We start from the raw sequence: 12,520 nt of genomic DNA, 5'->3' as shown, positions 1-12,520 counted from the left end.
AACGAAGGATGGTTCCTAAAGACGCTATGATGGAAGAATTACCGTAGTCCCCTGCTTAGGTGCCCCAAAATGGCTTGCACCAAGCCGAGACATACAGTCCACGGGACATATGGTGCTGCGCAGTTGTCATGGCACTGCTTAATGCCAGACCTGAAATCGTTCACAGAATTGCTATACATACATGTCAATATTGCCCATTCCACTCGGGAGACACAAATCCAGTCATGGATTTAATTTTGCATTCTGTCACTTATAGTCCTGGATTTTCCGATTATAAATACAGGACTACAAGTCCCAGCATGCAAAGTGCAAACCAGAACTGGACTAGAATCTCTAAAATGGAATGGATAATATTTGGAAAATCAGCGACTCCCGTGGGTGCTGGTCCACCGTTATCCCCCCACCTCACCTGTGTTCAGTGTTTTAAGTATGCTTGCTCCTCGTGCCCATGACATGCCTTAACACATCTGTGGTCAGCGCTAACATGCTGTCATTCTCAAACTGCATGTGATGGTAAGGACTTGTTAAAAGCATGTTTGTAATTGACTGCATTCATGACTGTTCACTGTCCATCAGACATTTCAATATCAGGGCAGTACTTTCTGACAGCTATACCAGGCTGAAAACCCTGTGCCACGCTAGGGCTGCCAAGGAACAGGAAGTCATAAGGATGTTTACTCTATGGTGCTGGCTCAAGAAATTAACCTTCTCCCTCGTTGAGTCACTCACTTAGCGACTGTGGCAGTGGCACTGCACCACAGAGGAGATCAGTTCCTTAAAAGGACACAAAGTAGTGACCAGTGTGTGAGGATGATGAGGCCATGCCTCCCATAAGTGTGGTAGAGGAAGAACTTTTCCCTTTCATAATGGCACAGCTGGCTTGAAAAGGATGAGCTGAGGGTTCGCCCAGAGCAATTCCGATGGTTATTCTTCATTAGTACCCAGCGAGGGGGCCAGGGGGATTGCCACCTCCCAGCCGATGAGGAGGCCCGGAACGGGGTCCTTACCACATCATGGAAAGACCTCACTCCGAGCCGCCTCAGAGCGGGAGGCCCCCATCTTCCCTAATTGGGAACAAAGGTAAGTGCGCTCCCCGCATCCCCCGCCCCTTCCCCACACCCCACAGCCTTTTCCCACAGTTCCGCTTCCTTCCATATACCTGCACTGCTCTGTCCCTTGCTCCCTTGCTGGTGCCGGAAATGTTACTGTTCATGGTGCATCTCCACCACGCGATTCGCCACTATGGAAAGGGAGGAGGAACTATGTGTAGTCCATTCTCCCTGTCCCCTGGTGGGCATTTTCTTTGTTTACTATTTTAAAGCTTTTTAATGGCCCCCCATAGAAAGGGAGAAGGGACCACATGTAGTCCTGTCTCCCAGTTCTATGGAAGCCATTTTTGTTGTGTTTTTCTCGAATTGAGAAACGGCATCCATGCCGTTTCGCAACTCGAGAAGAATTACAATTAGTACCCTGGTACAACATGTCAGGGTACTAATAGCAATAGAACCCTCAGAGGGGGGCGTTACCAGTCTGGTAATGCCCCAGGACTTACGTTAAAGGCCTTGCTTCGCTCGGGCTTGTAACTGACACCTCGAGCATTACAATACTGGTAATACCCTCCCTTCCCCCTCGGTTTCTATTACTTTATTCAAAACCTTTCAACCATTACTCTTCAGTTTTGCAAATGTCACCTGTAGCGGACATATAGGCCCAGATAAGGGTCACAAATTTATCGTGCCCGGAGGCCCAAGCTACATCGGACCGCAGATGCGCAAAGAGGCCGAAAAATGTCTGGGGTGCTTGTGGTCACATGTAGAAAGGATGTAACACAGCATTTTGGGCTGGACTACCCATTTGGATGTGGCACCAAGTCTAATATGTATACAGTGATTCCCATTCTGTAATGGCATAGCAGGCTAACATATGACGGTCTGGAGATTTGCTTAGAGCAGTGCCAGTGGTTATGATACATTCAGAACTTTCCATCCATCACTCTTCATTCTTGCAAAAACAGAGTTCCCCATTGCTCTGGCAGAACCTTTTGTGCAACGCTGTTGCCTATAGGCGACTCCTTGCTTTTGGATGTTTGCTGCTCTTTTTGCTTGGGAAATCAGTTTATTTTGGAGTCAAGACCCAGTGGGGATCAAAACTAGGAAGAAAGGGTTTCCCTGCAGGGTCAGACTGAGGCTTATTATTGGCTTGGGCAACAATGAAAAAGTGTTTCACAATCCCAAATGGCAATTTATGCCTTTTGTCACAGGCTATTTAAGAAGTACCAACAGAGAGGTTTTGCTTGGTAAAATGTGTGGCAGAATGTGTATTCAATAAACAATATGTGTTCAATAACACTGGTCAAATCTACTAGCTGCACATTGAAGTAAATTGTAAATTGTATTTGTTTATTTGTAAAGCGCTTATACACAAGTGAAGTGCTTCAAATTGCCTCAATGCGGGAAGGGAACAAGGGAATACAGAGTCATTCTTAGGCCTTAAAGTTTCCAAATGATCTAGCAAAAAGTGACTAGCCAACTAAGCCTGACGGCATTACTACTAGTGCAAGTGCATGTCAAGAAGGGAGGCGATGAAGGGTAGGAGAAGGAGAAGAACATACAGGTCTCATCACGAGTTGGGCGGTATCCCGAGTGGAATACCGCCCAACTGTATTTGCGTTACGCCAACCATCTGGCAGTATTACCGCCGGATCACAGGTTGGGGGTAACTGTAAATCCCCATTCCCCTTTGGGTCTATCGGGCCCAATGGGGAATTTCCAGTGCAATTACTGTCAACGGTATTACCGCGCGTTAATTGCGCCGAATATTCTGCATTTTTCCAGTGCATTTATCCCCATGTTAGAGCTGGGGTAACAATCCTCACACTACCGTACTAGGCCAACAACGTTTCAGAAAGTGCAAGTGCGTGACATAGAGTGAGGTGATAAGGGTGGGGGATTAGGAGAAGAACATACAGAAACAAAAACTACCGTACTAGGCCGGTCGAACTAGATCTAGTGTATTCTAGGTAATGTTAGCGAGCAGACAGGAAGTGAAAGGGAGGGGGAAGGGAACAAGTGCGTCCAGTCCAGCAGGGGCCTGGGTTAAGTACCTCATCAAAGCGGCTCCCTTTGGCTGAAAAACTGGCCACTTTAACCAAAAAAAACGAGCCCATACTAGCATGTTGGGCCTGCAATTCAGGCATTGCCCTAATGCCCTATTGGCCAGTCTGAGCCTGCTTCCCTGGAGAGGAGGTCTTGTGCAATTTGCTGAAGTTTCAGCTGACAACCTGATCTGATGGGTCTCCTCAATGTGGAAATGCCTGCCTTTTCAGTGGCATGCCTCCACTCCTATAGTTTTTATATATGGGCACCTACACGCCTATATCTGGGTCGACAAGGTATGTTTTCCCCCTGCTCTAAACTTTATGCATCTTCTGCTAAGTCGTTGCTAACAAGTTGAGAATGCTAGGTCTGACACTATGCAACAAGATGGTTCACAAGAATTTGTAGGGATGTGTTATTATTGAATATGTGTCTTCAAACCTGTGTGGAGACTCGCGTTTATGTAGGGGACTGGGTTATATAAGAGACTAGTCATTTAAAATCCTCCTTTTTTAGCGAGGCGGGGTGTCATTTGACAGTACTCGGAGCTCTCGAATTGGCCCTAGCCCGACCCACCTAGCTCATCTATGCTATAATCTCCCACCCACTCTCAGCATGTCGTTGTGTCATCCTTTCGGTCCCATTATGCGCTTTTATAATGAGTCTGGTTTTGTATACAGATGGATAGCTTTAACGTTAAGAGCTCGCACATGGGGCAAGCCTGCAGTCGCCAAGCTGAAATCTCAGCAAGACCGATTCTAGCTTTCATAAATCCGAGGTTGATGATTTGATTACAATTACTTTGGCTAACAATAAGAGCTATGATTACAGCTCTTGGAAGCAGAAGCAATCTGAGATGAAGCACTATATACAATCTCAATTATTATTATATATATGAAATCTGTGCTGTAAATTCAAAATTACCTTTTGCAAATGGGTTCAAGTGCACTAAGTTCCTGGGACATTGGGTTTTGGAAATCGACTGCACTACATTGGAGAAAAAGCTGGTTGTAGCTTGAAGATTTAATGTGTGGTTAGCGCAGGCATTAAGGGTTATTTTCCACTGCACTTCAAACTGGTTGGGTACTTTCCCATTTTTCTGCTTGCAAGTGGGTGGTGATGGGGGAACGAGGCCGGGAGTGGACCGGTAGGAGACTCACTTTCTGAAAGAAAATACTGTACTTCAGATGCATTTTCTCGAAAAGTCTTTGAAAACAGTTTTGTGTTTTTTATGAGGAGAATGCAAACCCCATGTACCTATTCAGACCTCAAGGCCGTGGAAATCCAATGCTTTTGAAGGGTGAGCGCCCATGGAGGATTACTGGACGTGTCCAGTGAAGTGAGTGACACCTGCCGAATGCAGAGCGTAAAAAGGTACGTATAGGTGACCTATTTTACTTGTAAACAGAGCCTGTATCCACGTTTTTTCTTTGCCTCCGGGGCTTCCAGCCCTGCAATTGTAACGAAACAAGCCTGGGCACACTCGCACGCCCTGCACACAAATACTCTAAATTCCACTCTGAGTGGGACCCAAGCAGGCCTTGAGACAAGAAAAAGAGGCACAGCTGTTCTTCGTTATTCCACCGGCTTGTTTGCAGATTCCGTTAATGTAACACAGCCTGACAGGAAGTGAGACTTCTCTTTGCTAACTCGGTCTCCTCAGCTCGCTCGCGGTTCAGGCAGGGCTCCCTCTCCAACAGAAGCTGCCCGAGAGGTCTCCCGCCCGCGGGGCAGGACTGACGCACCAGGTCTGCGTGACTGCCTTCTCCGAGGCCTACTGACTGCGCAGCGAATTCCTCGGATTCCGCGCGCCTCACAGGATGCTGACAGAACCTCGCCATGTATGGATGCGCAAAAGGTGAAATGGGCGGGAACACGCGCAGGTGAACTTGCGTGTAAAAACATAGGTGTGGTCCAGACACGAAGCAAAGACAAACAGCCTGTTCAAACGTACACAACTCATCCCATTACCGAGCAGAACAGATGCCAAGATGTCTGACACAGCATTTCAGCCAGTCTCGAGAAGCATGTGACCCCATCACTGCTATGCCTCCCTAGGCCATACGAGTGCGCATAAGAGCTATTGTGCGGTGCGATCTTTCCCTCCAACTGGATTCCCCCGCTCCAAGTCAAAATCTGCTTAGCCGAGATCAGAACCCCGCATAACATTTTACTTTGTGAATGGTGCGCATGCGCCTACTTCCTTTTATTTCACTCAGGTTTTACGCTTCTGGGCAGCAACCGCAGGCAGGCTTGCCCAAAGATAGGGTGACGAAGGTGGGATTCCAGTTGTGTGGTAGTTGTTTTCACAACACATCCTCACGCACGAGATGCTGAAGGTTAGTTTGTTCCCACTATACCACTCAAAGCCATTCACCAGGGTCGGCCTTAGCGGCGGCAGCGCCCCGGACTAAAAAAAACTTGGTGCCCCCCTTCTCCCCGCGCACCCCTGGTCAATGGGGGCAGGAGAGTGAAGTGCCAATTGTATTTTTCCAACTCCCCGCTTCGGCGCCTGGCAGGGAGTAAATCACTGGAATATCTCGCTCCCGCGTCGGAGTGGGGAGGTAATCATCTGAATAGGGTGCTGATGCTTTGCATCAGCACCCTTTTGTTATTATACGCGCCTGTTGCTACGGGCAAATTTAATATCAAAAGGGCGCCTGCCACGCCTTCTCCTAGTACGCCAGCTCGGGGGAGCTCTTGAAATACTCCCCCGAGCTGGCGTGACTGGGGACTAATGGCGCCCTGGGGGGAATGGCACCCCAGGCGGTCGCCCGGTCTGCCCTGGCCTAAGGCCGGCCCTGCCATTCACCCCTTTTTCTTAGCAAGTCACGACAAAAATAGCCCGCCGAAAAATGTCAGAGGAGCACTTTGCAAGGCCACTTTATATCATATTTGTACACAACACCTACAATGATGTGTTAAGCCATTTTGCTCGGGCGCATAGTTGACTATTACATAAAAGGATATGCACTCTGTTGTATAATGATCAGACCCTCAGTAGTTTTGTAACCTTGGATTCATTGATTAGCATAAGTGGCAGCATGAATACAGGTAATAACAAAACACAGTTAGCTTCACTGCATTGTTATGTCCAAGTCTCCAAGCTTTCTCATAGTCTTTAGGGCTAGGACAAGTCTCTGACTCCTCATGCAGAAAGAGCGCCGTAGGCTGCTGCTGCTCTGTGGCTCTCTAGCCTTCCCCATTGCGGATGCCGCTTCCCGCAGCCTTCCGTGCCTCTCGCATCAGATCTCATGAGATCTCGACATTGCCGGGTCTCGCAAGTAATCCTACATACCTCCCTTTGATAACACAACGAAAGTTTTAATTCATAATATAGTCATTATACTTCACCTGTCTTCTGCGCTCTTTCCTTGGCAGGTCCTCCTTCTCGCACTCACCAACCGGCATGTGGATTGCTTTTTAGGTCATCTCCGGCAGCTCGTTCTCTGTTTCACTCTCTCTGTGGGGTGCCCTCTGTGCCTCCAGCTCCGGCACTCCTCCTGTCTCCCGGTCTTGGTGCTCTCGACTGCTTGACTCTTCATTTGTGCTCTCTGCTGGCTGATGCCTCTCAAACAATGCCACACGTTCCATGTTCCACATGCAGCCGTCTTGGGTGCGGATGTGGTTGGTGCCTCTGTGTGCTACCTTTATTGACCGCCTGAACTTGGATCCCGTCACTTTATCTTTGAGTGGTAGGTGCATTTTTATCCAGTCACCTTCTCTGACTTCTTGACTTCGGCTGCTATCATTCCATTTTTTCATTTGGGCCTTGCAGTTCTTTATCCTCCATACCACATCTTCCATATTCACTTCTTCGTCTTCCCTCATGCTAGCCAACCATGGGGTTACCAAAGTGGACGCTGCTCTCCTTCCCCTCTGAATGCAGAAGGGTGACACTTGATTGACGCCGTTGGGGATCAGGCAGTGGGCTCCTAGGGCTTCTTTTACCGTTTTCAGGGGATCCCTTCCAGATGCCGTGGCCAGCTGTATTGCTCCCTTGATGAACCGATTTGCTCTTTCCACCAGTCCATTGGCCTGGGGGTGGTACAGCACTGCTTTTATTTGTCGTATGTTGTGCTTTTTCAAGAATGTCTCAATTTCTTGTGGGACTAATTGGACTCCATTGGTAACGATGTTCTTGGGTAGCCCCTTTCTCTGGAACACCTTTGTCAATACTTCTATGACGGTTGACGTGGTGATATTTGATACGAATTCGGCTTCCACCCACTTTGACAAATAGCCGACCATGACCACTCCATAACGGTGCTTGGCAGACATTGCCTCCATGGGGCCGATAAAGTCCAGTCCTACCTTTTGACACACTCCTTCCGGGACTTCTGTGGGTATGAGTGGCACCTCTGTCATCTTTAACCTCTTATCGCTGTTCAAGCACTCATGACATCTGTCGATCATCATGAGGTTGTCCTGGTTCATGGCCGGCCATCAGCAGGCCTCGCTCACTTGATGTTGTATCATGGTGTGTCCTAAATGTCCTGAGTGGGCCCTACACATGATGACTTTCCTCATGCCCACCTGATCGCCCTTGATGATCAGTCCTTCTGCTTCAAATATTTCCTCTGCTACTTTCCAATAAGGCCCCATGCCTTCTGGGATGGCTCTTTCCTCGGGCCACCCTCTCCCGAACCATTCCCTGATTCTCACCATTGTGGGGTCTTTGCAGGTTTCCTCGTTCCGTTGGCCCTCTCTCATTTCCAGAAATGCAGCACTTCTCAGATCCTGAATGGCCGCTACCACACATTCATCTTCTAAGAACCTGGTTGCCTTGTCACTGTTTCCTGGTAGCCTGGACAGGCAGTCTACTTGGGCGTTCTTCCACACTGCTATGTGCGCTATGTCAAATGTGTACTCCTGGACTTTTGCTGCAATGCGCGCTAGCCTCATTCTGGACATTTTTGTCCCTCCAAGGCTTAACATGTGGATCAAGGGTTTATGATCAGTGACCAGCTTGAATTTTGTGCCCCAGATGTGGGTCCTGTAGCACTCCACCGTCCATGCCCAGGCTAACATCTCCTTTTCCACTGTCGAGTAATTTCTTTCGGCTTTGGATAATGCCTTGGATGCAAATGCCACTAGTGTTCTGTATCTCCTCTCTTCTGGGTCAGCACAGCTCCCAACCCGTATGCACTGGCGTCGGTGGTGATGAACGTGTCCCACTCGGGATTGAGATGGGACTTTCACAATCCTTTACTTTATAGCTTCAACCGCTTTCTTCCGCACCTCGGACCATGTAAATTTGGCTCTCCTTTTGAGCAGATCTCTTAACGGTGTGGTGACCTCCGAGAAGTTGTGAATAAAGTTTGCATGGTTTCCACAAGACCCAAAAAGATCTTAACTCGTCCTTGTTGGTGGGTTCCGGGGCTTTTACAATGGCCTGCACCAGCTTATGCTTGGGACTGATTCCCTGACTGGATATCTTGTATCCTAGATATTCGACTTCCTTGGCCCTCAGCACACACTTTTCGTACCTGTGCGTGACACCAGCTTCTTGTAGCTTATTGAGGACTTCTCTTAGTATTCTGTCATGTGTGTGCTCGTCTTCAGTGAAGTCTACTACATCGTCTTGAAAATACGAGATGTTACCCACATCCCACAGCAATGAATCCATAATCTGCCAGAAAGCAGAGGCTGCTGATGATAGGCCGTACGGCATCTTAGTGAACTGATAGGTGCCGAACGGGGTGATGAACGCTGTTAGGGGCCTAGATTCCTTATGCAAATGTATTTTGGAAAATACCTTGGCCTCCTTCATCGTTAGTCTGAGTTTATTTATCCTGGGGAGGGGATAGCTGTTTGTAATGACCTCTAAGTCCAAGCTGCGGAGGTCTATGTATAGCTTAAGTCCTCTGAGTTCTGTTTTTCCACTTCTTAGATGGTGCCTTCTTTCACCATTTTTTTCAGTTTCAACTTTAGTATGTTTCTAGCCATCGCTGGCACAATACATACTTTGTGCTTCACCGGGACTGCATTGGTTTTGAGCATTATCCCATGCATATACTTCTTGTTTCTTCCCGAGCCTTTGGAAAACAGTTTGAAGATGTCTTCTTTCGACATCGGCACTCCTCCGATGTTGGCTGCTAATACTTGATCGTCTGTGCATTCGATCCAACTTAATCTTTAGTCCGGCTTAACCATCCCACCCAGGACCGCTGGACCTTCCCTTGCCAAATACACTTTGGTCCGGGTGTACCTTCCTTTGAACTCGATAATGCTGTTATGTATCCCAACAAACTTACTGTGGCGCCTCCAAATACTGTGGGCTTGTGTTTGGTGCTGAGTATTTCTACTTTATCGCTTCCCACCATCTCTTTATACATGTGTATGCGCAGTACTGTTAAGTCGGATCCTATGTCGGCAATCACTTTCGTTTCCATCCCGTCCACTTTGGTGATGCAATGACGCTTTTCCCTCCTGTCCCTCGAGCTGTTAACCATTATGACGATGGGTCTTCCTTCCTCTTCTGACAACATGTCTCCTTCCTCACCTTCCTCTGCCTGTACAGTGTTCACTTTTTTGTTGTGCCACCTGCATGCAATCCCAAAGTGTCCAATCCTTTTGCAGACAGCATTGTTTGTCCCTCACAGGACATTCCCTGTCGTTTGCAAAGTGCTTTGCGCTGGTGCATGTATGACATTTGAGGGGTTCCTTCCTTCCCCACCTTCCTTCTCTTGGTTCAGCTGGTTGCTTCTCTTTTTTCCATCTAAACATTAGGGCCTGGACTTCTACAGTACCCAAGTTACCAGCAAACTCTTTGCGCCTGCCTGCCGTTTCTTCGGGGACTCTCGCGATCTCAATGGCTTTGTCCAGCTGGGGTTCTTTCTCCATGATGAACTTGTCCTGCAACTTCCTGCTATTTATGTGTACCGTCAACATGTCACAAATCTTGCTTTCTGCATTGTTCTGAAAGTTGCACAGGGCCGCTAACACGTGTAGCTTTGTGACATAGTCATTCACGGGTTCAGAAGCCTCTTGTATGGGACCATAAAACCGAATTCTATGCAGTACTGTGTTTTCTTTGCTGGCGAATCGTCCCACAAAACCTCCTCACGGCTTCCTTGTATACATCATCATCATCCCCTGCCACTCTTTGTCCTTCTACTCCTAATGCATTTAGAAGCATTGCCCTGCACCTCGCAGATGTGTATTCCACACCTCCCAGATCATTCACATATGTTGTAAATAAAGGTTCCCATTGAGGCCATGGAATTGTGGGCATACCTGGAGTTTGCAGAAAAGTTGGGGGTGGCGCCGCAGCTTGCATGGTGGGTCACAGGGTCTGCATCCCATCCTCGTCGCCACATATGTTGTATAATGATCAGACCTTCAGTAGTGTTGTAACCTTGGATTTATTGATAAGCATAAGTGGCAGCATAAATACAGGTAATTAAAGAACACAGTTAGCTTCACTGCATTGTAATGTCCAACTCTCTGAGCTTTCTCATAGTCTTTAGGGCTAGGACAAGTCCCTGACTTCCCATGCTGCTGCTTTGTTGCTTTGTAGCCTTCCCCAACGCGGATGCCACTTCCTGTAGCCTTCTGTGCCTCTCGCATCAGATCCCACGAGAGATCTCGGCATTGCCGGGTCTCGCAAGTAGTCCTACACACTCCTAAATGATTTCCGAATGCACTTGGGCATAAGCACATTAAGGGGACAACCCATTACCATGCATGTAAGCATGCTATACTTACGTGAGGCATGAATACTTCCGCCGAATTTAACCCTCTGATGGGCCCTAAACCGCACAGACACACATGCGGCGCATCCGCGGGTCCCTCAATCTTAGCGGCTTAGACAATAAGGGCCATAGATAACTGAAAAACAGCAACTCACTGCCTTTGAACACAGCACACCTATGTATCTACATATACAAACAATATGTTACAGCGGCCTGTTAGCAAACAAGTGGCGTGTTTAAGTTGGATAACGGGGACAATTGAAGTCGCAGAGATCACTACCTTTCTCTGTCTTTCCACAGCATCTCCCTGTGAAAAAAGAAAGTATCCTGCTCATGACTGGCGCAAAATCTAGCGGCTACATAAAAGAAGAACTTTATCCTACGTACATATCATCAACGTTTGAACAAAGCAAATATTAGGTAAATAAAGAGAATGGGACTCCAATTTACCTATTTACATCCTCGAATTCCATCTGAGGTAGCTAAGATGAAAATGTGAATGGGAGGTGGTTTATGCCCAGAAGCAGGGGGACCGGGGGTGCCACAAAAAATCTCCTCGTATGTTTCACAAAAACCCATTGACCTAAGCATTACAAATAACATGTGGCCCGACATCACCCGGTTTACAAGAAGTCACCCTTGACTTTTTCTATTTCTGTCCCGTAGAGTACGGTGGGCAACGTGCCGAATCTGACGGGCGAACTGATTAATAATCATAACTTCAAGAAATTGGTCCTGATGAAGATGACGAATGAAAAAGATGTCATAGGAACCGGTCGACCAGCCTTTTTATAGATGTCTCTGCACCAAGAGAGACACAGAGAGAAATCGTTAAGAACATAGACTATCACCTATTAAGCAGGAGAATAAGTCTTAGTTGCATCTACTGTACTTCTATGAAATTAGATTTTGAGAATATCCAAGAGTGACAACTGAGATCTATTGGAGTGAACAAGAGTGTAATATAGATATGCATCGTCCCAAAGTCCAACATTCAAACAGAGAGGCAATATGTACTAGCCGTTTCCTCTCCAGTATGGTTTTATAAAATTACATCCTTGGACGGATCAAGCACATTTCACGGAGGGCGAATAAATTGCTCTTCAGAAACCCAGTCCCACGTGAACTACTTGAACATCTGACGAAAGAGTATGGCAATACACATCCAGAACTGTTTTTTATCATTGTTTTTATCATTACCTGCAAAGCTAATAATTATAAACTGTAACAAATTCATTGTAGCAGTAGGGTCAGTTTCCCTCTTCCTATCCCTCTTAGATAGGCGTTGCAACAGAGCTACCTAGGGCAAGTAACACCATAAAGGTAAAGTACTCTAATAGTACAATGGGTGAGCGGAAACACGGGCGATTGGTCACACCCTGAAAGCAAGGGGAGGTTGAAGCTAGACAGACAGTTTAATTTGCACTGTATTGTGTAAATGCAGCCATCTTGTATTAGTTTGAACCTTATGGAAGCTAGAGAACCAGTGCTGTCATTTCAGGAAAATGTCAAGAGTAGCGTCAGTGTCAAGACATCACTTGCCAGAAGACATCACAGAGAGTGACATCACATGACCGTTGAGTTGACAGGAATTGCTTTACAGCCAGTACTGTCACGACCTTTCACCTTGGGGACTATCAGGGAGGTGTGTGGTTTTACAGGGCAGGAGCAAAGACCTTACCTGGGCACGCCGCATCAATGCATCGATTAAGTATTCTAGTTTCTCAT

The 12,520-nt window shown here is 47.2% G+C and overlaps 1 long non-coding RNA gene across 1 annotated transcript; it reads left to right on the top strand.

Moving 5' to 3' along the window:
- The first annotated feature begins 880 nt into the window (after window positions 1-880).
- Window positions 881-11,907, top strand: LOC138566029 (uncharacterized). The gene is made up of 4 exons (XR_011301795.1): window positions 881-1,080; window positions 4,335-4,469; window positions 11,093-11,212; window positions 11,459-11,907. It is a non-coding gene; the product is annotated as an uncharacterized lncRNA (long non-coding RNA).
- The last annotated feature ends 613 nt before the right edge of the window (window positions 11,908-12,520 follow it).

Source organism: Ambystoma mexicanum, chromosome 2p (assembly GCF_040938575.1).
Source record: "Ambystoma mexicanum isolate Mex_15411 chromosome 2p, UKY_AmexF1_1, whole genome shotgun sequence".
NCBI lineage: Eukaryota > Metazoa > Chordata > Amphibia > Caudata > Ambystomatidae > Ambystoma > Ambystoma mexicanum.
The sequence above is the reverse complement of the archived record's forward strand: the minus strand, read 5'-3'. Positions and strand labels throughout refer to the sequence as shown.